The sequence below is a fragment of the Rhinoderma darwinii genome, chromosome 2, assembly GCF_050947455.1.
Source record: "Rhinoderma darwinii isolate aRhiDar2 chromosome 2, aRhiDar2.hap1, whole genome shotgun sequence".
Lineage (NCBI taxonomy): Eukaryota > Metazoa > Chordata > Amphibia > Anura > Rhinodermatidae > Rhinoderma > Rhinoderma darwinii.
In genome coordinates, this window is record NC_134688.1 from 74,229,150 (window position 1) to 74,252,018 (window position 22,869).

Consider the following 22,869-nt stretch of genomic DNA (forward strand, 5'->3'; position numbering starts at 1 on the left):
ATTATCGGGATGCAGGAAAGTGATACTTTATCAAAATCATGGGGTCACTATCTAGCTTGAAGGAAAATACAGCTGAACAGTTTTAGGCCCCATGCACACGGCCGTGCCCATAACCAAAGTATGAGAGCACGGCCCGTAAAATGCAAAAGAACGGACATGTTCTATAATTTTTGGAACATTTCTACGGCACGGACAACCATCCATAGTGACCAATAGAACTGAATGGGTTCGTAATTGCGGATGGTATTACAGTCAGCAATTACGGAGCGTTTTTACGGTCGTGTGCATGGGGCCTAAATCTGTAGATTTTATTCTGTAAATCCCACCAATTTCTACAGGATCCACTGAGAATGCATTATTTATAGTGACAGATTACTTAAAAGGATTAAACATAATTAGAAAAAAAATGGTTGCTTTATTTTTAGAAACGATGCCTGTCCAGTCTGGTATTGCAGCTCAGCTCCTTTGAAATGATAAGAACGAAGCTGCTATACCACACACAACCTGGTGGCAGGTATGGTGCTGTTTTTGGAAGAAAGCAGCCGCATATTTATAAGGCTAGGTTCACACGAGCGTTTCAGATTCACACCGTATGATGCCCCTGTACAGTGCCAAATTAGGGGGCTCCGTAATATACTGCCCAATGGAACATGCCCATGCTTTATGAAAATAGGGCAGACAACTGTCAGCCAACAATTAATTAACATCTATATCAATTATCAATCCTCATTTGACGCCTGGGTTCAAGTTATATGGGGGGGGGGGGGCATAGTTTGAAACAAGAATCTCCTGGTGGATAGGCAGAAAAAAGTTTGAACTCCAATAAAAAAAATGATGCCCATAGTGAAATGCACCTATAAACCAAAATGAACATTACCACTCATTGCTGTAGAAATATACAAAGCAACCACATAATAAAACATAGTAAAGCCCATGTATAAATAAGTCTGAGAGTTTCCACAAATACGATGATCAAAACGTACCACAACATTCAAAATGATTTATTCTTAGATTAAATTTTTAACTAAATTTGTGTTAATATGGGAAATGGCTGAACAGATGCCCTTTTGTGAATTTTTATTTGTACACTGTGGGCAAAATCTACATCTATACACGCAAGACTTGTCATACATTATTTTTGTTTTTTATTTTTCCACCCTAAAAGATTTTAGTTTGTTTTTAAATGGAATTGTGCAGATTATGGGTCACATTAAAGGTGGGAAAAGTTCGGACATTATTTATCTTGTACAGACTTTGTTATATGACAAAAACCTGGCATTTCAACAGGGGTGTGTAGACTTTTTATATCCACTGTATATGCATTTGATTCTATATGTGATGTGTGTGTACATACTGTGAGTGTATATATACTAGTATAGATATATATATATATATATATATATATGTATATATGTGTGTGCATTGCATTCTATTTGTGCCATTTGTGTATATACTGAAGGTATATATGTGCATTGGATTCTATATGTCTTGTGTGTTCATACAGAGGGTGTGTGTATATATATATATGTGCGTGTGTGTGTGTGTGTGCATGTTGGGGGTGTGTACATATGTACATTGGATTCCATATGTGATGTGTATATATATATATATATATATATATATACATACTAAGGGTGTGAATATATGTGTATTGGATTTTATATGTGATGTTCGTGTACATACTGACAGTATGTATATATGTGTATTGGATTCTGTGACAGAAGACCGTGTCACATTTTATATGACACTTACAGATTTTTCCAGTGATTGGTCGTTTCTTGGGATTTCATGTAGCATATATGTCCCCTGCCTACAATGGATAAATGGCCACGACCACTGATAACATCTGTCTTATGTATCGGTCTTATGTGACCATTTCTTGTCATTTTTATCCAGGTGCTGGAGATTTCCACAACCATCTGCGATTGTGCAAGCTCTGGGGAATTTGGAGACCAAGTCAACACCGTGAACTCTTTCTCATGCTCCTCAAACCATTCCTGAACAATTTTTGCAGCGTGACAAGATGAATTATGATCATTTTGAGTCAATGTGGTAAGATCTTCCACAAATCCCATCCTGTCTATGTGTCTTATGTATAAGTCATTGCCAAGTACCTCCCAGCATTGTTTGTGGGTGAAAAGTGGAGTGTCATTGAATCTTTATTGTAGTCTTACCTCAGCCACCAGCTCCTCTCTGCGCGGACACAGCTCATCAATGAAGTGACTGCAGGAAGGCTGCACCCAGATGTCTCCAGATCCATGTCACCTCCTCACATTTCTTGAATGAACTTGATTTGGGAGGAAGGACTTAGGGACTGGGAAGGGGAGGGAGAGAAGGTGTGCGGGCAAAAGACAAAAACATTGGTACAAGTCTCAGCTCACCTGTCTGCGCAGCTTCCTCCTCCTCTACTTCTTAATCCCTTTCTCTGTTTTGCCTCTCCTCACCCTTGTTTTCCATCACCGTGACTCTTCGGGATTTTGTGTTCGTGTCTTCCTCAGCTTTCCTGCTGTCTTCCTCTGCCCCCCACCTTCCCTCTTCTGTAAGTGCAGACCCAGCACTTTCCACTTCCTCTGCTGACTTGTGCTGACTCTGACTTGCTGGCTATACTTGTCCCTGACATTATTTCTGTTACTATGTAACATTATTGTAGCTACTCAGATCATTATCCTTTATAGCGTGAACTTTAACCCTTTTTTTAGTGCTGCCATATTATATTCCAGGACCTGGAAGTCATGTGATTGTTCTCGAGATTATAACTAGAGGGGATTAAGATGCCCACCCTATGCTTCTCTCGAGCTGGTAACTGCCCTTCCCAACATACTTTCCAGCTACGACCAAGCCACTTGTGATTTAGGATGCGGACAATTTTTCCTTTAAATGTATGTCAAGGTTTTAACACCATTCTAGAGTTTACATATCATTGAATCAACATGTTTTTTTTTTTTATTACGGGGAAGGTGGGGTTGGGTAGATGTGTCGATGATGTATATACCATTTTTGTTTGTATATTGAAATTCAAAAAAGTGAACAAATGAATGAATCGACATAAAAAGTTTATTAACTTTGCCCATTTATTGCATTTTTATCTTGAGCTGATCCTGAGTTACAGTCTGTATTACAGTCCAGAGCGACATTTACTTTTTTGCAGGCTTCAGAGCTGAAATTTCCCAGCATTTCTTGCAGGCTCAATGTCTATACAGAGATTGCTCCGGAGATTTGCATTCTTGGACGTGTAGTCTTTACACCAGATGTTAAACCAAAAAGAGAAACAAGTCACGACCAGATAATAGAAAAAGTAAAAAAATAAATAAATTAAAAAAAACCTTTATTGAAGTCAATTAGACACAAACAAGCACATAGACAAAACTATACACAGTAAAATAAGCCCTCGTAAAAAGATGGAATCAGAACATGAAAGCAGCATGGCCCCCCAGATAGAAAACCGGTCAAAAGATCGCCCAGACTGTTAGGGTATGTTCACACGGCAGCGTCCGTAACGGCCGGAATTACGGCGCTGTTTCCAGGAGAAAACAGCCCCGTCATTTCAGCCGTAACGGCATGTGCAGGCGCTTCAACGCCGCGTCCATTACGGACGTAACTGGAGCTGGTTTTCCATGGAGTCCATGGAAAACGGCTCCATTTACGTCTGAAGAAGTGACATGACACTTCTTTGGCGCGGGCGTCTATTTACGCGCCGTCTTTTGACAGCGACGCGTAAATATACGCCTCGTTTGAACAGACAAACGTCAGCCCATTGCTTTCAATGGGCAGATGTTTGTCAACGCTTTCAAGCCGTAATTTCGGACGTAAAAAAATATTTTGGAAATAAAAGAATTTATAGTAGACACTAATGTTTGAATAATATTTAGAATGAAATAAAACTGACACGTTACTAACACATTAGTTAGGTATCCTGCATAAATGACTCTATGTAGAAACGTAAAGAGATATATAAGCTCCACACATTATCTCTACAGCTTCATGTCTTATATAGTATTATAAGAAACATACAGTAAAAGAGATTCATGACCCTTTAAATATGTTTGTGTCTGTCACCATGGTAACTCCACTAAACAAAAGCCAATAGGATTCCTGGATTTGAATTTGTAACAGAAAAAAAATGTAGTTGTCTTCAGTCTGTTATATCTCAGCTGAGAGTGAAGACGGACGACTGCGACTACTGCGACTTCTCAGGTAAGATCCCGGAATATAATATAGATGACGGCTGATTTATCTCATCACACATATTCATACATGTTATTAACATTTCATAATGACAGATTTTCCAAAATATTTATTATTTACCTAAAACTTGACATGATAAGATAAAATGTTTGTGGGTGAAGCTGTGGCTGTTACTCAATGACTTCTCCACTTGTCACATCTTGTATTTGGATGGATGTTGTGTTAGAAGTTGCAGTATTGCTGCCGTTCTCCACCTCACCTCCATCACTGGACGAGAATCAGGGGTGTAGCTATAGTGGGTGTGGAGGGGGCAGTCACACCCGGGGCCGGAGGATGTCCAATGTTCCCTCTGAGGGCCTCGTATGGAGACACCAGTATTATAGATGGCACATGGCAGGTGAGGAGCCGTTACAGATTTTGCACTGGGTCCCAGGCGCTGATTCATTGGGACACTTTGGAGCTGAAGAACATTGGCAGCTTGGGTAGCACATTGTATTCAGTAAAGTGTGCAGCATACAGGTTACCTTTCATGTAATGGTTTCTTATATGTTGACTGTTTTATAGGATTTGGAGGACATTTCGTTGGAGTGACGACTGCATCGGAGACCATGTGGACCGACCATTCAGCCAGCGTTGGATCAGGTATAATTCTGTACACTGGGATGACTGACCGTTCCCTGTACTGTATGTTGTCAGGTCTCTACTGCTTTGCTGGTAACAGGTGACCCCAAGCTCAGATCCATATTAAGGGGCGATTATGGATTCCGGAAATAAAGGTCATTCTTGTATAATGAAAAGTTATACAAGTTTCCAATAAACTATCTTTAACAATTCCTGTGGGGATGCGGGCACAACTTCAGGGGCTGCTGGGATTATAATAAAAAGGAATAATCCAAAGTAAAACTCCCCAAGTGGTCCAAAATAATCAAATAAAGTTTAATAAAGTAAATGTTAAATGAAAAAAAAATTGTCTGAAGTCTCGGCATTGCTTCTGTTTCCTCCATCTATTGAGGTCTGTGAATTTATAACACTGGTTTTGTGACGGTGTCTGTACATTTTTGATTGATCCCATTACCTGGTTGTATTCTTTTCAGCTTATATGAACATCACCCCAGTGGAAAATCTAAGAAGACTGGCCTACTGTATAAAGCTTCTGCCTTCACCCCTCTACAAGATGGAAGTTAGTGAGAATATTGGCGATTGTGCTGCCTTTATGGAAGATTCGTTGAAGTTACATCCGTATAGAAGGGTTTCTGAGAATGTCTGAATACACAAGTAACTTCATCTATTGTTTTATTAGCGTCTCATGCCGACCAACCCAGAAGCCCAGAAACTATTTTTAATACAAGAGGAAGAACAGACTAGACCATCGATGGAGAAAACAGAGCGGCAAGAAAGATCAATGATGATGAGGGAACTGTGCAAAGACCTGGAAGAAGAAAAGGAAAGCACTGAAGAAAAGAACAAGATAAGAAGAGAGAAGATACAGAGAGTGAAGACCATCAAAATCAAGAACTTCACAAGAAGAAGCAGGATAAGGCAGAATACCATCCGCCTTATCCGAATTTTCCCCCTGTGACACAAATTGGCTGAAAGTGTCCAGGGTTTTTCGCCTTCTTCTGGATCAACAGTATAGGCATAGGGACATCATAATATAGTATAATAGTAAAAATAGTATTATAAAGTGGTATTAATAATAGTTGAAATGGTAGAATAGTTATAGTCTAATAATAGCAGTAACAAAAGGATACAAAAAAAAATAGTAATTAAATGAATAATAATTGTAGTAGTAATTAAATTAGCGCTGTAATATTAGTTCGATAACTGTTAATAAGATAAATAGGTTTGATCCAGGGTTTGACTGATCGCCTTTTCCCGGGATCAAGAAGGAATTTTCCCCTGTGACACAAATTGGCTGAAAGTGTTAAGGGTTTTTGCTTCTGGATCAACAACTTTAGATATAGAGATCTTAATTATATTAATAATAGGATATTAATAAGAATAGGCATCACAGTAAAATTAGTACTAGTAAAAATTAAAGTAGTAAAGACAATAGTAATAATAAAAGTAGCAGTAGTAATAATAAGGATAATAGTAATAATAGCATTAGTAGCAGTAGTAGTAATGATAATAATGCTAATAGTAATAATAAGGATAATAGTAATAGTAATAATAGCATTAGTAGTAGTGGTAGTAATATAATAATAATAATAATAATAATAATAATAATAATAATAATAATAATAATAATAATAATAAGAGTAATAATAGTAGGGTTTGACTGATCGCCTTTTCTGGGGATCAAGAAGGAATTTTCCCCCTATGACATAGATTGGCTGGAAATGTCCAGGGGTTTTCGCCTTCTTCTGGATCAACATCTTTAGGGATAGGGACCTCATAAATAGTAATAGTATAATAGTAATATTATAAATAGGGCTGTAGGGTAAAACTAGTGATAATTGTAGGTATTAATAATAAATTGTAACTAGAACTTTTGTGTCGTCTGATTTTTTAGAAGAAAAACATTTACATTTGCAAACATTCATATACTGTATGTGTTCCCAATGGTTCCATGACTGCAGGACTTATCCTCTCCCTACAATGAAAATATTGTTTGAGATCTTTTTTGAATCGTGATAAGGGATATGCCTTACAAATCCTCTTATCAGCATATAATAGAATGAAAAACCTTACACAATATGACTGTCTAGATCAGGGGTCTCAAGCACGCGGCCCGCGGGCCGCATGTGGCCCCAGGGGCTGTCATCTGCGGCCAGCGGGACACAGAGCTGCTAGTGCAGACTCTGTGGAATCTTCTGACATCGCTGTCCACATATGGACAGCGATGTCCGGGGCTTCACCAGAGGCAGAGTCCCAGGCAGAGTGCTAGTATAGGCTGTGCTCCGGGACTCTGTGGAATTCCCTAAAATTGCTGTCCATATATGGACAGTGTTGTCAGGGTCTTCCCCAGAGCGGAGTCCCGGGCAGAGCGCTAGTATCGGCTCTGCTCCGGGACTCTATGGAATATTCTGTCATCGCTGTCCACATATGGACAGCGATGTCTGGGGCTTCCCCAGAGCTGGAGTCCCGGGCAGAGCGCTAGTATAGGCTCTGCTCCGGGACTCTGTGGAAGCCTCTGACATCGCTGTCCATACATCGACAGTGATGCCAGGGGCTTCCCCAGAGCAGGAGTCCCAGTGATGTCAGGAGCAAAGCTGGAGTCCCAGGAAGAGCCTACTAGCGCTCTGCCTGGGACTCCAGCTTTGGGGTTGCCCCTGACATCCATGTGCATATATGGACAGTGGTGTCAGGAGCACAGCTGGAATCCCAGGTAGAGTGCTAGAAGCAGCTCTGCTCAGGGACTCCAGCTCTGGGCAAGTCCCTGACATCACTGTCCATATATGGACACTGATGTCAGTAGCTTCCCCAGAGTTACAGCGCAGAGCCTATACTAGTGCTCTGCTCTGGGACACCAGCTCTGGGGTTGCCCCTGATATCACATTTCGGTCCAGGAGGATCCCCAGATGTCACTGTGTATGGACAGTGACGTCAGGGGCTCCAACAGCAGAGGGATCCCCAGCCAAAGCGTCGGCAACACTCTGGCTGGGGATTCCACTCCTAGAGGGAGCCCCAATGGAGCTATATACTTGGGGTGTGTGGCATTATCTGCAGAGGGCACTGTGGCAGCCTCTTCAGAGGGCACTGTAGTAGCGTTTGTAGAGGGCACTGTGGCAGCGTCTGCAGAGGGCACTGTGGCAGCGTCAGCAGAGGGCACTGTGGCAGCGTCAACGGAGGGCACTGTGGCAGCGTCAACGGAGGGCACTGTGGCAGCGTCTGCAGAGGGCACTGTGGCAGCATCTGCAGAGGGCACTGTGGCAGCATCTGCAGAGGGCACTGTGGCAGCGTCTGTGGAGGACACTGTGGCAGCGTTTGCGGAGGGCACTGTGGCAGAATCTGCGGAGGGCACTGTGGCAGAATCTGTGGAGGGAACTGTCGCAGCATCTGCGGAGGGCACTGTCGCAGCATCTGCGGAGGGCACTTTGGCAGCATCTGCGGAGGGCACTGTGGCAGCATCTATGGAGGGCACTGTGGCAGTATCTATGGGGGGCACTGTGGCAGCATCTACGGAGTGCACTGGCAGCATCTATGGAGGGCACTGTGGCAGCATCTACAGAGGGCACCGTGGCATTATCTACAAGTGGGTGTGTGGCAGTATCTACAGAGGACACTGTGGCATTATTTTCAGAGGGCACTGTGACATTATCTAAATAGGGGCTGCCCAATCTTGACATGTGGGTCAGCCAAACAGTGGCAACTGAGCTGCCGGACTGCATTTAGCGACAAAAACGGGAAAACTGGATTGTTGAAATAAGCATGTGGAGAATTCTCTCAAATTTTAAACCTAGCGTTAGTATTATTGTAATATAGTGTTATAGTGGTTCAAATAACTAATTGATTAACAATAATTTTGTATTGTATCAAATTTGAAAGTAATGCGGCCCGTCAACTTCCCATTTATTCTATATGTGTGTTAGCGGGAGTATGGGGGGGGGGCACAGCAGCACGTGGCTAACTTATCAAGTCTGGTTTGCAACTAAATAGTCCACACCAGGAGAAATTGCAGGCCCCCTTTATACAGGTACAAGAATGTCACAGACACGGTTGATTCAATGTTCAAACTTTACTGGAGATAAACTCTCTTGGAGAGGCAGAATTCTTGAACGTTACAAATGCAATAACACAGTCTCTTCATAAACTCAACTATATACATTGGCTGACAACCTGGTCATTACCAGCACTTGACAGCTTGTGCCCCGCATGGCAATCCAGCACTTATGTCTATTCAGCGGCTCCCGCCCCGCTTGGCAATCCAGCGCTGAGGCCTATTCAGCGGCTCCCGCCCCGATTGGCAATCCAGCACTTATATCTATTCAGCGGCTCCCGCCCCGCCTGGCAATCCAGCACTGAGGCCTATTCAGCTGCTCCCGCCCCGCCTGGCAATCCAGCACTGAGGCCTATTCAGCGGCTCCCGCTCCGCTTGCCAATCCGGCTGATTACAGCCCTTGACGGCTCCCGTCCCGTCTGGCATACAGTTCGAGCAGTACTCCGTGGCTTATGCCCCGCTTAGCAATCTGGGTATTTACAGTCCTTGGTGGCTCCCGCCCCACCTGGCATATCTAGACACTGCACACACACCCTTATCTGTGATCCGGGTGGCCATCTATTGTGGTCACTTACTTTACTCGTGTCCTCAGAACAGTCTTTGGCTATCAAAAGGGGAGGACAAGTCTTTACTGCTCATCATTCCATAAACTGTCTTGAATCTCCATGTTATTACTCGGACCTAGTTGTACAGCACCGATCAGTACTCAGGGTTTTCAGATCCCTCACTCAAGCCCTTGCCACGTGTGTGTATTGCAGCTCACCCGCTTACTCCATGGTGTCAGTGTTTGGGCCTCCTCGCTCACACACTCTGAGCAGCCCCTCTCAGTCTTTCTCCAGTCACACTGCACTGCACGTCACTTCCTCTTTCCTGCTTTCTATCTCTTCCTGCCAGTATCAAGCCATCTAGTGGCCAAAGTAAATTATTACAGCTGATACACATGTAATACATACACGGCAAAACAAATAGACAATGGAACAGACTTAATAAAAAGCATACACTCTTTTACGTAAGGGGAAGTACAGTGTTCAACCCCCTTACATGTGGGCCACTTGCCCGGCCGAGTTTGAGACCCCTGCTGTAGGCAGTCAAAAGTGTTTAATATTACTACATGTCTATGTGAAGGGAAACCGTAGATTTGGAGTTTTCTAGCAGGAAAACTTAGCTCTGACCCTTATAACAGTAGATTATGAAATGAATCAGTACATATTATTGACCAATGTAGATTAAATGATATATACACTTTACAAGTGTCCTATCAGTTTCCTTCTTTGTACTACATAGATTGCATGCTGGGAACATTGCAGCTTTGAGTGGCCATGTGGACCTAGACTTACTGGTGTGTTGTGATCCACCAGAGAAATTAGGGCCTATGAAAAATTTGATATAGAGCCGATCAGTGATGAGCTCACAATTAAGAAATCAACTTTTCGCACAGGGTTTTCTGCTCTCTTTGTCCATTCCTAATGATTGCTGCACTACTTTATCTGTATGCTGTATGACACTACTTATCTGGATGCTGTACGACACTACTTATCTGGATGCTGTACGACACTACTTATCTGGATGCTGTACGACACTACTTATCTGGATGCTGTATGACACTACTTATCTGGATGCTGTATGACACTACTTATCTGGATGCTGTACGACACTACTTATCTGGATGCTGTATGACACTACTTATCTGGATGCTGTATGACACTACTTATCTGGATGCTGTACGACACTACTTATCTGGATGCTGTACGACACTACTTATCTGGATGCTGTATGACACTACTTATCTGGATGATGTATGACACTACTTATCTGGATGCTGTACGACACTACTTATCTGGATGCTGTACGACACTACTTATCTGGATGCTGTATGACACTACTTATCTGGATGCTGTATGACACTACTTATCTGGATGCTGTATGACATTACTTATCTGGATGCTCTATGACACTACTTATCTGGATGCTATATGCCACTACTTATCTGGATGCTCTATGACACTACTTATCTGAATGTTCTATGACACTACTTATCTGGAAGCTGTATGATACTACTTATCTGGATGCTGTATGACACTACTTATCTGGATGCTCTATGACACTATTTATCTGGATGCTGTATGACACTACTTATCTGGAAGCTGTATGACACTACTTATCTGGATGCTGTACGACACTACTTATCTGGATGCTGTACGACACTACTTATCTGGATGCTGTATGACACTACTTATCTGGATGCTGTATGACACTACTTATCTGGATGCTGTACGACACTACTTATCTGGAAGCTGTATGACACTACTTATCTGGATGCTGTATGACACTACTTATCTGGATGCTGTATGACACTACTTATCTGGATGTTGTATGATACTACTTATCTGGATGCTCTATGACACTACTTATCTGGATGCTCTATGACACTACTTATCTGGATGTTGTATGATACTACTTATCTGGATGCTCTATGACACTACTTATCTGGATGCTCTATGACACTACTTATCTGGATGTACTATGACACTACTTATCTGGATGCTGTATGATACTACTTATCTGGATGCTGTATGACACTACTTATCTGGATGCTGTATGACTACTTATCTGGATGCTCTATGACACTACTTATCTGGATGCTGTATGACACTACTTATCTGGATGCTCTATGACACTACTTATCTGGATGCTCTATGACACTACTTATCTGGATGCTCTATGACACTACTTATCTGGATGCTCTATGACACTACTTATCTGGATGCTCTATGATACTACTTATCTGGATGCTCTATGACACTACTTATCTGGATGCTCTATGAGTCTACTTATCTGGATGTTCTATGACACTACTTATCTGGATGTTGTATGATACTACTTATCTGGATGCTCTATGACACTACTTATCTGGATGCTCTATGAGTCTACTTATCTGGATGTTCTATGACACTACTTATCTGGATGTTCTATGACACTACTTATCTGGATGTTGTATGATACTACTTATCTGGATGCTCTATGACACTACTTATCTGGATGTTGTATGATACTACTTATCTGGATGCTGTATGATACTACTTATCTGGATGTTCTATGACACTACTTATCTGGAAGCTGTATGATACTACTTATCTGGATGCTGTATGACACTACTTATCTGGATGCTCTATGACACTACTTATCTGGATGCTCTATGACACTACTTATCTGGATGCTCTATGACACTACTTATCTGGATGCTGTATGATACTACTTATCTGGATGCTCTATGACACTACTTATCTGGATGCTATATGCCACTACTTATCTGGATGCTCTATGACACTACTTATCTGGATGTTATATGACACTACTTATCTGGAAGCTGTATGATACTACTTATCTGGATGCTGTATGACACTACTTATCTGGATGCTTTATGACACTACTTATCTGGATGCTCTATGACACTACTTATCTGGATGCTCTATGACACTACTTATCTGGAAGCTGTATGACACTACTTATCTGGATGCTCTATGACACTACTTATCTGGAAGCTGTATGACACTACTTATCTGGATGCTCTATGACACTACTTATCTGGATGCTCTATGACACTACTTATCTGGATGCTCTATGACACTACTTATCTGGATGCTCTATGACACTACTTATCTGGATGCTCTATGACACTATTTATCTGGATGCTGTATGACACTACTTATCTGGAAGCTGTATGACACTACTTATCTGGATGCTGTACGACACTACTTATCTGGATGCTGTACGACACTACTTATCTGGATGCTGTATGACACTACTTATCTGGATGCTGTACGACACTACTTATCTGGATGCTGTACGACACTACTTATCTGGAAGCTGTATGACACTACTTATCTGGATGCTGTATGACACTACTTATCTGGATGTTGTATGATACTACTTACCTGGATGCTCTATGACACTACTTATCTGGATGCTCTATGACACTACTTATCTGGATGTTGTATGATACTACTTATCTGGATGCTCTGACACTACTTATCTGGATGCTCTATGACACTACTTATCTGGATGCTCTATGACACTACTTATCTGGATGTACTATGACACTACTTATCTGGATGATCTATGACACTACTTATCTGGATGCTGTATGACACTACTTATCTGGATGCTCTATGATACTACTTATCTGGATGTTCTATGACACTACTTATCTGGATGCTGTATGACACTACTTATCTGGATGCTCTATGACACTACTTATCTGGATGCTCTATGACACTACTTATCTGGATGCTGTATGATACTACTTATCTGGATGCTGTATGACACTACTTATCTGGATGCTGTATGACTACTTATCTGGATGCTCTATGACACTACTTATCTGGATGCTGTATGACACTACTTATCTGGATGCTCTATGACACTACTTATCTGGATGCTCTATGACACTACTTATCTGGATGCTCTATGACACTACTTATCTGGATGCTCTATGACACTACTTATCTGGATGCTGTATGATACTACTTATCTGGATGCTCTATGACACTACTTATCTGGATGCTCTATGAGTCTACTTATCTGGATGTTCTATGACACTACTTATCTGGATGTTGTATGATACTACTTATCTGGATGCTCTATGACACTACTTATCTGGATGCTCTATGAGTCTACTTATCTGGATGCTGTATGATACTACTTATCTGGATGTTGCACGATACTACTTATCCGGATGCTGTACGACACTACTTATCTGGATGCTCTATGACACTACTTATCTGGATGCTCTATGACACTACTTATCTGGATGCTGTATGACACTACTTATCTGGATGCTGTATGACACTACCTATCTGGATGCTGTATGAAACTACTTATCTGGATGCTCTATGACACTACTTATCTGGATGCTGTATGACACTACTTATCTGGATGCTCTATGACACTACTTATCTGGATGCTCTATGACACTACTTATCTGGATGCTGTATGACACTACTTATCTGGATGCTGTATGACACTACCTATCTGGATGCTGTATGACTACTTATCTGGATGCTCTATGACACTACTTATCTGGATGCTGTATGACACTACTTATCTGGATGCTCTATGACACTACTTATCTGGATGCTCTATGACACTACTTATCTGGATGCTGTATGACACTACTTATCTGGATGCTGTATGACACTACCTATCTGGATGCTGTATGACTACTTATCTGGATGCTCTATGACACTACTTATCTGGATGCTGTATGACACTACTTATCTGGATGCTCTATGACACTACTTATCTGGATGCTCTATGACACTACTTATCTGGATGCTCTATGACACTACTTATCTAGATGCTCTATAACACTACTTATCTGGATGCTCTATGACACTACTTATCTGGATGCTCTATGACACTACTTATCTGGATGCTGTATGATACTACTTATCTGGATGCTCTATCACACTACTTATCTGGATGCTCTATGAGTCTACTTATCTGGATGTTCTATGACACTACTTATCTGGATGTTGTATGATACTACTTATCTGGATGCTCTATGACACTACTTATCTGGATGCTCTATGAGTCTACTTATCTGGATGTTCTATGACACTACTTATCTGGATGTTCTATGACACTACTTATCTGGATGTTGTATGATACTACTTATCTGGATGCTCTATGACACTACTTATCTGGATGTTGTATGATACTACTTATCTGGATGCTGTATGATACTACTTATCTGGATGTTCTATGACACTACTTATCTGGATGCTCTATGACACTACTTATCTGGATGCTCTATGACACTACTTATCTGGATGCTCTATGACACTACTTATCTGGATGCTGTATGATACTACTTATCTGGATGCTCTATGACACTACTTATCTGGATGCTATATGCCACTACTTATCTGGATGCTCTATGACACTACTTATCTGGATGTTATATGACACTACTTATCTGGAAGCTGTATGATACTACTTATCTGGATGCTGTATGACACTACTTATCTGGATGCTTTATGACACTACTTATCTGGATGCTCTATGACACTACTTATCTGGATGCTCTATGACACTACTTATCTGGAAGCTGTATGACACTACTTATCTGGATGCTCTATGACACTACTTATCTGGATGCTCTATGACACTACTTATCTGGAAGCTGTATGACACTACTTATCTGGATGCTCTATGACACTACTTATCTGGATGCTCTATGACACTACTTATCTGGATGCTCTATGACACTACTTATCTGGAAGCTGTATGATACTACTTATCTGGATGTTCTATGACACTACTTATCTGGAAGCTGTATGATACTACTTATCTGGATGCTGTATGACACTACTTATCTGGATGCTCTATGACACTACTTATCTGGATGCTCTATGACACTACTTATCTGGATGCTCTATGACATTACTTATCTGGATGCTCTATGCGTCTACTTATCTGGATGCTGTATGACACTACTTATCTGGATGTTCTATGACACTACTTATCTGGAAGCTGTATGATACTACTTATCTGGATGCTGTATGACACTACTTATCTGGATGTTCTATGACACAACTTATATGGAAGCTCTATGACACTACTTATCTGGATGCTCTATGACACTACTTATCTGGATGCTGTATGACACTACTTATCTGGATGCTGTATGATACTACTTATCTGGATGTTGCACGATACTACTTATCCGGATGCTGTACGACACTACTTATCTGGATGCTCTATGACACTACTTATCTGGATGCTGTATGACACTACTTATCTGGATGCTGTATGACACTACCTATCTGGATGCTGTATGAAACTACTTATCTGGATGCTCTATGACACTACTTATCTGGATGCTGTATGACACTACTTATCTGGATGTTCTATGACACTACTTATCTGGATGTTCTATGACACTACTTATCTGGATGCTGTATGACACTACTGATCTGGATGTTCTATGACACAACTTATCTGGATGCTCTATGACACTACTTATCTGGATGCTGTATGACACTACTTAGGCTTCGTTCACATCTGCATCAGGGCTCCATTCCGTCTGAGCTTTGCGTTGGAACAGAGCCCTGACTACCATAGGTTTCCATTTCCATCACCATTGATTTCAATGGTTTCCGTTTGTCTCCGTTATGCAAAGGTTCCGTTGTTTTGACGGAATGAATACCGTAGTCCGCCTCTGACCTCCCATTGACATCAATAGAAGGCAGAGAAAGCAGTTTTCGTAGCCTTTTTCTGCGCGCGGCGCTCAATGGCTGTGGCCAAAAAATGACACAAAAAAACGCGTCAAAGAGAGTGCAGACAGGTCAAAATCTGCCTGCAAAAACTCAGTGTGAACAGGGCCTTAGAACAGTGACAACGATAGGGATTACTGTGCATGATGGACGTGAGAAATCCATAGTAATCATGAGCTTTCCATTTCCTAAACTTTCCGCTGATGGGATCATATTGGAGTAGGGCACCATACTAAGGTCACTTCTCCCCTGCCTTTGACTTTACAGAAGCTCAGTACAACAGGATACATTCACCATCTTGTAATCCACAACTATGTGATAAATGATATAAGAAAATGCAGTGATGCAGTACAGAAAATTCCTTGGAAGAATTTGTCTAAAAGTTTAGTCTTGTGGCTCCAGATTTTCGGTAATAGAAAACATGTGGGTGCATACTGATGCAATCTGGCTGTTATTACCACACAAATATGTTGCAAGCGTTCCTGGTTTTATTGATTTTATCCATTTCCTATGGTCTGACACTTCAGGATCTTAGAATACACAAGGTAAGTACATTAAGGGCGTCTTATATTTTTATACAGTGGTGTCCATTTCATCCATAAGAACATTGTGTGCATGTTCTAACAGTTTCTTACTCACAGATTTGTATAATGCACGGCTTCGTCCACAATTCTCCTCTTTTACAGGGTGTAAAAGTCTCTGTAGGAAATCTGATTCCGACTTGTCTGTACACAAATAACACGTCTCAATCTGTTTATCCTGCAGCTGAAATTTACCAAATTTTAAGGCACAATGTTGGGTTCCATTGGTTTTCTATTAGTTTGATATGCGCTGGTAGCAACAGGCTTATAATTAGATCTGACTTGCTCAATATCCTACCGTGTTAGTAAATCTCTATGATCATATGATCCTTGTCTTTCCTCAGGCACAGTAGGATTTATGAGCTGGCTGATGTCTCTATTAACTCTATCAATATCAAGGCCATAGCTACGCAGCAAGTTTCCAGCAACAGGATCCAGCATTGTAGTCCATAGCCAAGCATTACATCACAGCCAATATTTCTTGGTCACTGAGTGATACAACAAGCTAGAGTGACACACATTTTTGAAGATGGGACATTACAAAGCTAAAAAAAACAAAAACATTATAGTTATTAAAGCAGAATTTTTATTTTTTATTAGATCCAAGAATTTGCAGCATGGTTAACTGTTAATACATATCCATTTATTTTTATCTTTTTGCAATTACCAAAAGTCTTTTATACAATCATATGCATAGCATTAAAGGGGTATTCCAGCTGTCGGAAGTGATAGCATATTTATAGTATATGGCATTCAGGGGCAGGTCAAGTGGTCAGTCGCATAGGTTGTCATTGTCGAGGGGCGCAGTTTATGGAACAAAAAGTGAAATATCTTAATATTTTTCCCAATTTTTCCAGTATAAATAAGAAGACAAGGGATTGATGGGAAAGTTGCAACAGGTGACAATTAAATGTAGGATTGTCCATCCGACAACTATCGTGCTGAAGTTCAGCGATCTGGGGTGGGGGGTGCATTAGGAAACCACAACCTTGGGACCCTATCCACCTTGTCTCACACCTGATGCCATCATTTTTTGATTGTGGGGATCCACCCACAGGGACTCCTACCAATCACTGCTGCCATGCATTCTAGGTGCTCAGGTACGTTGTAAAATAGGTGTCTGGCGCCAACAATGTTACCGTTTTCATTAGTAACAGTCAAAACTCTGTCAACTCAGTACTGTAATGTTATATGCATTCACAATTATTCAGCTTTTGATGTAGATTATAACCATATATAAGCTTTATAATGATGCTCGCAGGTGGATATGCTGTAAATGTCCAAGATGGGAAAACCCCTTTTAAGTTCAATGGGCACTATGTGATGTTTAATGTGGTGGTGCTGCAGGGGAATTTAAAACTTGCTGCCAGATTTCCCCACAGATACCAGCTGACCACTAGGGGTCCCAACAGTGGGACACCCTGTTATCAGTGTTGAGGACGCTACCAAAAAAAAACGGGATTGTCCAAAGCGGAAAACCCTTTTAAGCTTTTCAAGAATGGTTTTAGCCAAAACAATTTAACTGTACCCCTATTCTGCATGCAATTCCAAGAAATGTAATAACACATTTCTCTAACAGTGACCACACAAAATCTATGATGTCGACAATGTGGCTAATGTTTGCGCTCCTTCTCCCGCATTGTGGTCTGTCTGCACCAAGGCTCAATGTAAGTGGAATTATTCATTGTTTTCCCCTCCACCGAATCATTCTCTGAATTATATATTTTGGTTGTTGTTCCCCTTTTTGATTATCCCTCTATATTATTCTTTGGTAAACCCTAGTGCAAGCACTAAAAATAATGTATCATTCATCCGTCCGCACAAAGGAAACACTCAAAATCTACAATGTAACAAGGACAAAGAGTAACAGGTTATCTTTCCTGACAGACGTATGTCAATAGTGTATCAATGGAGGTTCATATTACTGCACACTAAAGGACATGCCGGAGCAAACAACTCTGGCATCAAGAGGACCTCTTCCAATTTATTGGCGTGTTCACCTATGACCATGTTTGCCTAGGAGAGAGGAATTAATCCAGAAAAATCCAGATGTCAACTGACCTGAAAATATAGATCATTGATCCCTAAGCAATACTTGCTGTAAACAAATATTCACATAATAGAAAACATAATTCTTTACTATTTTTGGACTAGTGGTGCACAGAAATCCCTGATCCCTATTATATTTATCCACTTGTGGTGACCTCATTGCCATAAATATTAGTTGTTTGGTTTAGAAAGCCCGTTATCAAATGCCATGTTATTGAATATGGGCTCTGTGTAATGCTTCATATTTCATTTGGTAAAGCTGAAGGGGAAAAGTTATAATAGTTAGTACAGTTGAAAATGACACATACCCATCAAGCTCAAGTAAGGGCCCATTCACACGAGCGTGAATCTCGTCCGTGTGATGTGCATGGAAATCACTCACAGCACACGGACCCATTGATTTCAATGAGGCCGTTGTAAAGTGGTGATATTATATTCCTGTCCTGCAAGTCCATGTCTATTTTAATACACGACAATATCCTGCTGGCTTTTGAAGCAGCTGATTGACATTGCATGCTGTTATTTAGTTTATGATTTACAAGTACACCCAGATCCTTCTCAACAAGTGACTCCCCCAGTGTAGCTCCCCCTAGGACATATGATGCATACATTATTAGTATCCAGACAAAATAAATAAACGACATTTATCCACATTGAATCTCATTTGTCAAAGGGATGCCCAAGCAGTGTGTCTGCTGAGGGACACCCTGTGATCACCTTTTTGTTGGGGAGCAACCCCTTTAAATGAATATGTATATTTATTATACATGGGGTGTCAGTTTGTCATTTGGCATAACTCACCATGATATTGCAATGTGTTCCTTTTGTAAACCTACAGCATTATCTGTTCTTAGAAGGTTTCACTGTGCACAAACAAGGGATCATCATAGAGTTAAATGACAAATCCAGCTTTACAACTTCTTAAAAAGATGCTGGAAACATTTTGTAAAAATTCTGTTCCAGGTTCACATAATAGTATCACTCAGCTGCTGGATTAACGTCACCTGCACATTTATGCTGTGATCTCCCATAATCAAGTGCTCTAATGGCTTGAGATCTGATGACTGTGATGTCGATATACCCGAATCCTTCAAGGATCAACTAAAGCAAAAAGTAAAATATAGAATCAAAGTGACATCTAGTGGCCTGTGCTCTAATTGAACTTTAGAAAAAAATAAAAATATAGACACAACAAAGTAAGGGGAAGATTTATTATTACTGTCTGAAATGTAAAACTAGACCAGGCATGCAGAAGATGTGCCCAATTTATCACAGTGATGAACACTTTTTTTGCCATTTTTGCTAGACATGTTAGACACCTTTCTCTTCCTTACACCCAGTAGCAGATTATCAGATGGGCGGTTCGGGCAGCCTGCCCGGGGCCCAAACCGTACATAATTTTAAAAATCACTTCAGAGTATCATGCAGCTATGCAGCGTGCTAGCGCCGCTAATGGCCGCTGCTGATAGAGAGGGAGAGGCGGACTGGAACGGAATAGAGCCGTCGGCGCGGTTGATGGGGACTGGGGGGAGGGACAGCAATAGCAATGGCTGGATAGGACTAGCAGACGTGTGTCTGCTAGTTGTGGTAGAACATGCCCCTCTTTGACCCTGCATGTACCGCCAATGAGGAACAGAAGAGCAGGGCGGTGGTCGAGCGATGAGAAAGGCTAGTCTGCTATTCACCTCCTGCCCCAAACATCAATTGACTGACGGCAGACGCTAAGGGGGGATTAATTATACAGTGTGGGGGTTGAGTGTCTAACTCACGATAGCAGAAAGAGGTAGAACAGGGTTTAGGGGGCCCGGTTCTAGAGATAGGTGCGGGTCCCAGAGGTGGCACTCACATCTATCTGACAGGATCCACAGGATATGTCATAAATTTCCCTCACGGGAAAACCCCTTTAAAGTGTAACTAAACTTCTAAAAAACTTCTGACATGTCATAGTGAAATGTCGTAAGTTTTGATCAGTGGGGGTCCAAGCACTGAGACCCCCATGGATTGGTAAAACAAAATGGCAGAAACGCTCAGGTGACCGCTGTGCCGTTTCCTTTCTGATCTGCTTTTCTCAGAAAGCCTAGCAAGCGGTGTACGGACATACACCACTCTGAGGAATGCCGATCAGAAACGAAGCGGCGCAGCATTTAATCGTGCGCTTCTGCCGCCCCCAACCGATTAAAAGTTTTGACATATCAGTATGACATGTCAAAAATTTGTAAACGTTTAGTTACACTTTAAGGAGAGGTGTTACAATTTTTTTATATTATTATTATTATTATTATTGTTGTTATTTATTACTTTTTCTTTAATAAAACAGTATATCAGTGTCTGGTGCAACTTTCTAAATACTTTTTATTAAAAATGATTTTTACTGTTTGAGATACAGCTGCTTTATATCCTGAATACAGTGCAGCTGTATCTAGCTCTAAAACCTCTATCCGTCAGGTCAGTGGCACTGACGGGTACAGTGTCAGCAGGTTGGGGGTGTTGGATTGCGTGTGTGGGGGAAGGAGGGGGCCCAAGTTGTGTCAACAGCCCAGGGCCCATGGTACACTTAATCCGCTACTGTTTACACCATCTCTTGGTTTGTTTACTTTAGATCAAAACTTCGTGACAAAGGTTTGGAGCATTTTATAACTCTTCTAAGCCACATCCTCTTTTCTAGACACTATTCAAACTATCTAGCGAGGTGCAAAAAGTGTTTAAAGTGCATAATAAATCTGGTGCAAGGCATGTACGCCAGTTTTTTAGCGCAAATTGAGCTAGAATTCTGACGGATTTAGCTTATTAAATCTCCCCCAATGTTTTTATATACCGGATTTTTTTGGACTAGAAGACGCAGTTTTTACAAAGAATTTATCTTGCTAAAAAGTCCCAGCATCTTATCTATTGCAGTCAAGGAACCCGTTTGCACCGGGCCCCCTGACCGCTTCATTACTTAACCCCTTTCCAACCCATGACGTGGCAACACTTCATGGAGCAGAGGGGGAATAATGTATGGAGCGGGCTTAAGCGCTGAGTCCGCTAGATACACTGCAGGTGTCAGCTGTTTTTTTACAGCTGACACGCTGCTCTAATGGCCAGGAACAGTCTAAGCCTATCATGTCGCGCTCTGGGTGACTTTCGGTCCCCCGCTCTCCTTATCGCTGGGGGTCCCAGCGGTCGGACCCCCTGCGATCACACATGTATCCCCTATCCGCAGCATTTATAGTTTTTTTTCCATGAAGGACATTTATGACATATCCTCTGGGACCCGCACCTATCTCTAGAACGGGGCCCCCTAAACCCCGTTCTAGCCTTTTGTGCTTTCCTGGCCACTTGGTTACATGTTACGCTGCTTCCGTAAATGCCATTCACTAATATGGGAGTTACAGAAACAGCGTAGATCAGCAAGTTACGCTGTTTTAGTAACTCTACATGTAACCAAGTGGCCGCTTGCTCAAGTCCCCTAGGTGAACTAATAAAATGTGTAAAAAAAAACGTTTTCAGGAGTGTAAAAAAATATTAAAAGTTAAAAAAAAATAACTTTTCCCAAGCACAATCTAAAAAAATAAAATAAAATAAAATAAAAATAGGTATCGCTGCCTCTGTAAAAGTCTGATCTATTACAATATACCATTATTTTACTTGCATGGTAAACGGCGTAAATTTTCTTTTTAAAACATCAGAATTGTTTTTTGGTCACCATAGCGTTTAAAAAAAAATGAACTAAAAAGTGATCAAAAAATCGTATGTACCAAAAAATTGTGCCAATAAAAACTACAGCTCGTCCCGCAAAAAATAAGCCCTCACACCGCTCAATCGATGAAAAAATATAAAAAAGTTATGGCTGTCAGAATGTGGTGAAACAAAACGAATAATTTTTTTACAAATACTTTTTTCTTTGTAAAAGTAGTAAAATATGAAATAATTTTTTTTCCTATTTTCTGTTGTCTAAAACCTGGGTGCGTCTTATAGTCAAGTGCGATATATAGTCCAAAAAATACGGTGTGTGGACATATCAACATTCTTCATTCTAACAATATATAGAGATAAAAGTGATGTAAGTAAACAAAAAAAATAAAATAATTACAGATATGCCATTTCCTTTGATGGAAAAAGTAAGTAATACCTG

The 22,869-nt window shown here is 41.0% G+C and overlaps 1 protein-coding gene across 2 annotated transcripts in view; it reads right to left on the reverse strand.

Annotated features, from left to right (window-relative positions):
• LOC142740621 (phosphatidylinositol 3,4,5-trisphosphate 3-phosphatase TPTE2-like) overlaps window positions 1–2,532 on the reverse strand; it is a 55,232-nt gene extending 52,700 nt beyond the window's left edge. For both annotated transcript variants that reach the window (XM_075850046.1, XM_075850045.1), the window contains exon 1: window positions 2,382–2,532. The gene's annotated coding sequence lies outside the window, so the exon portion shown is untranslated. The remainder of the gene's footprint in view (window positions 1–2,381) is intronic.
• Window positions 2,533–22,869: the final 20,337 nt, after the last annotated feature.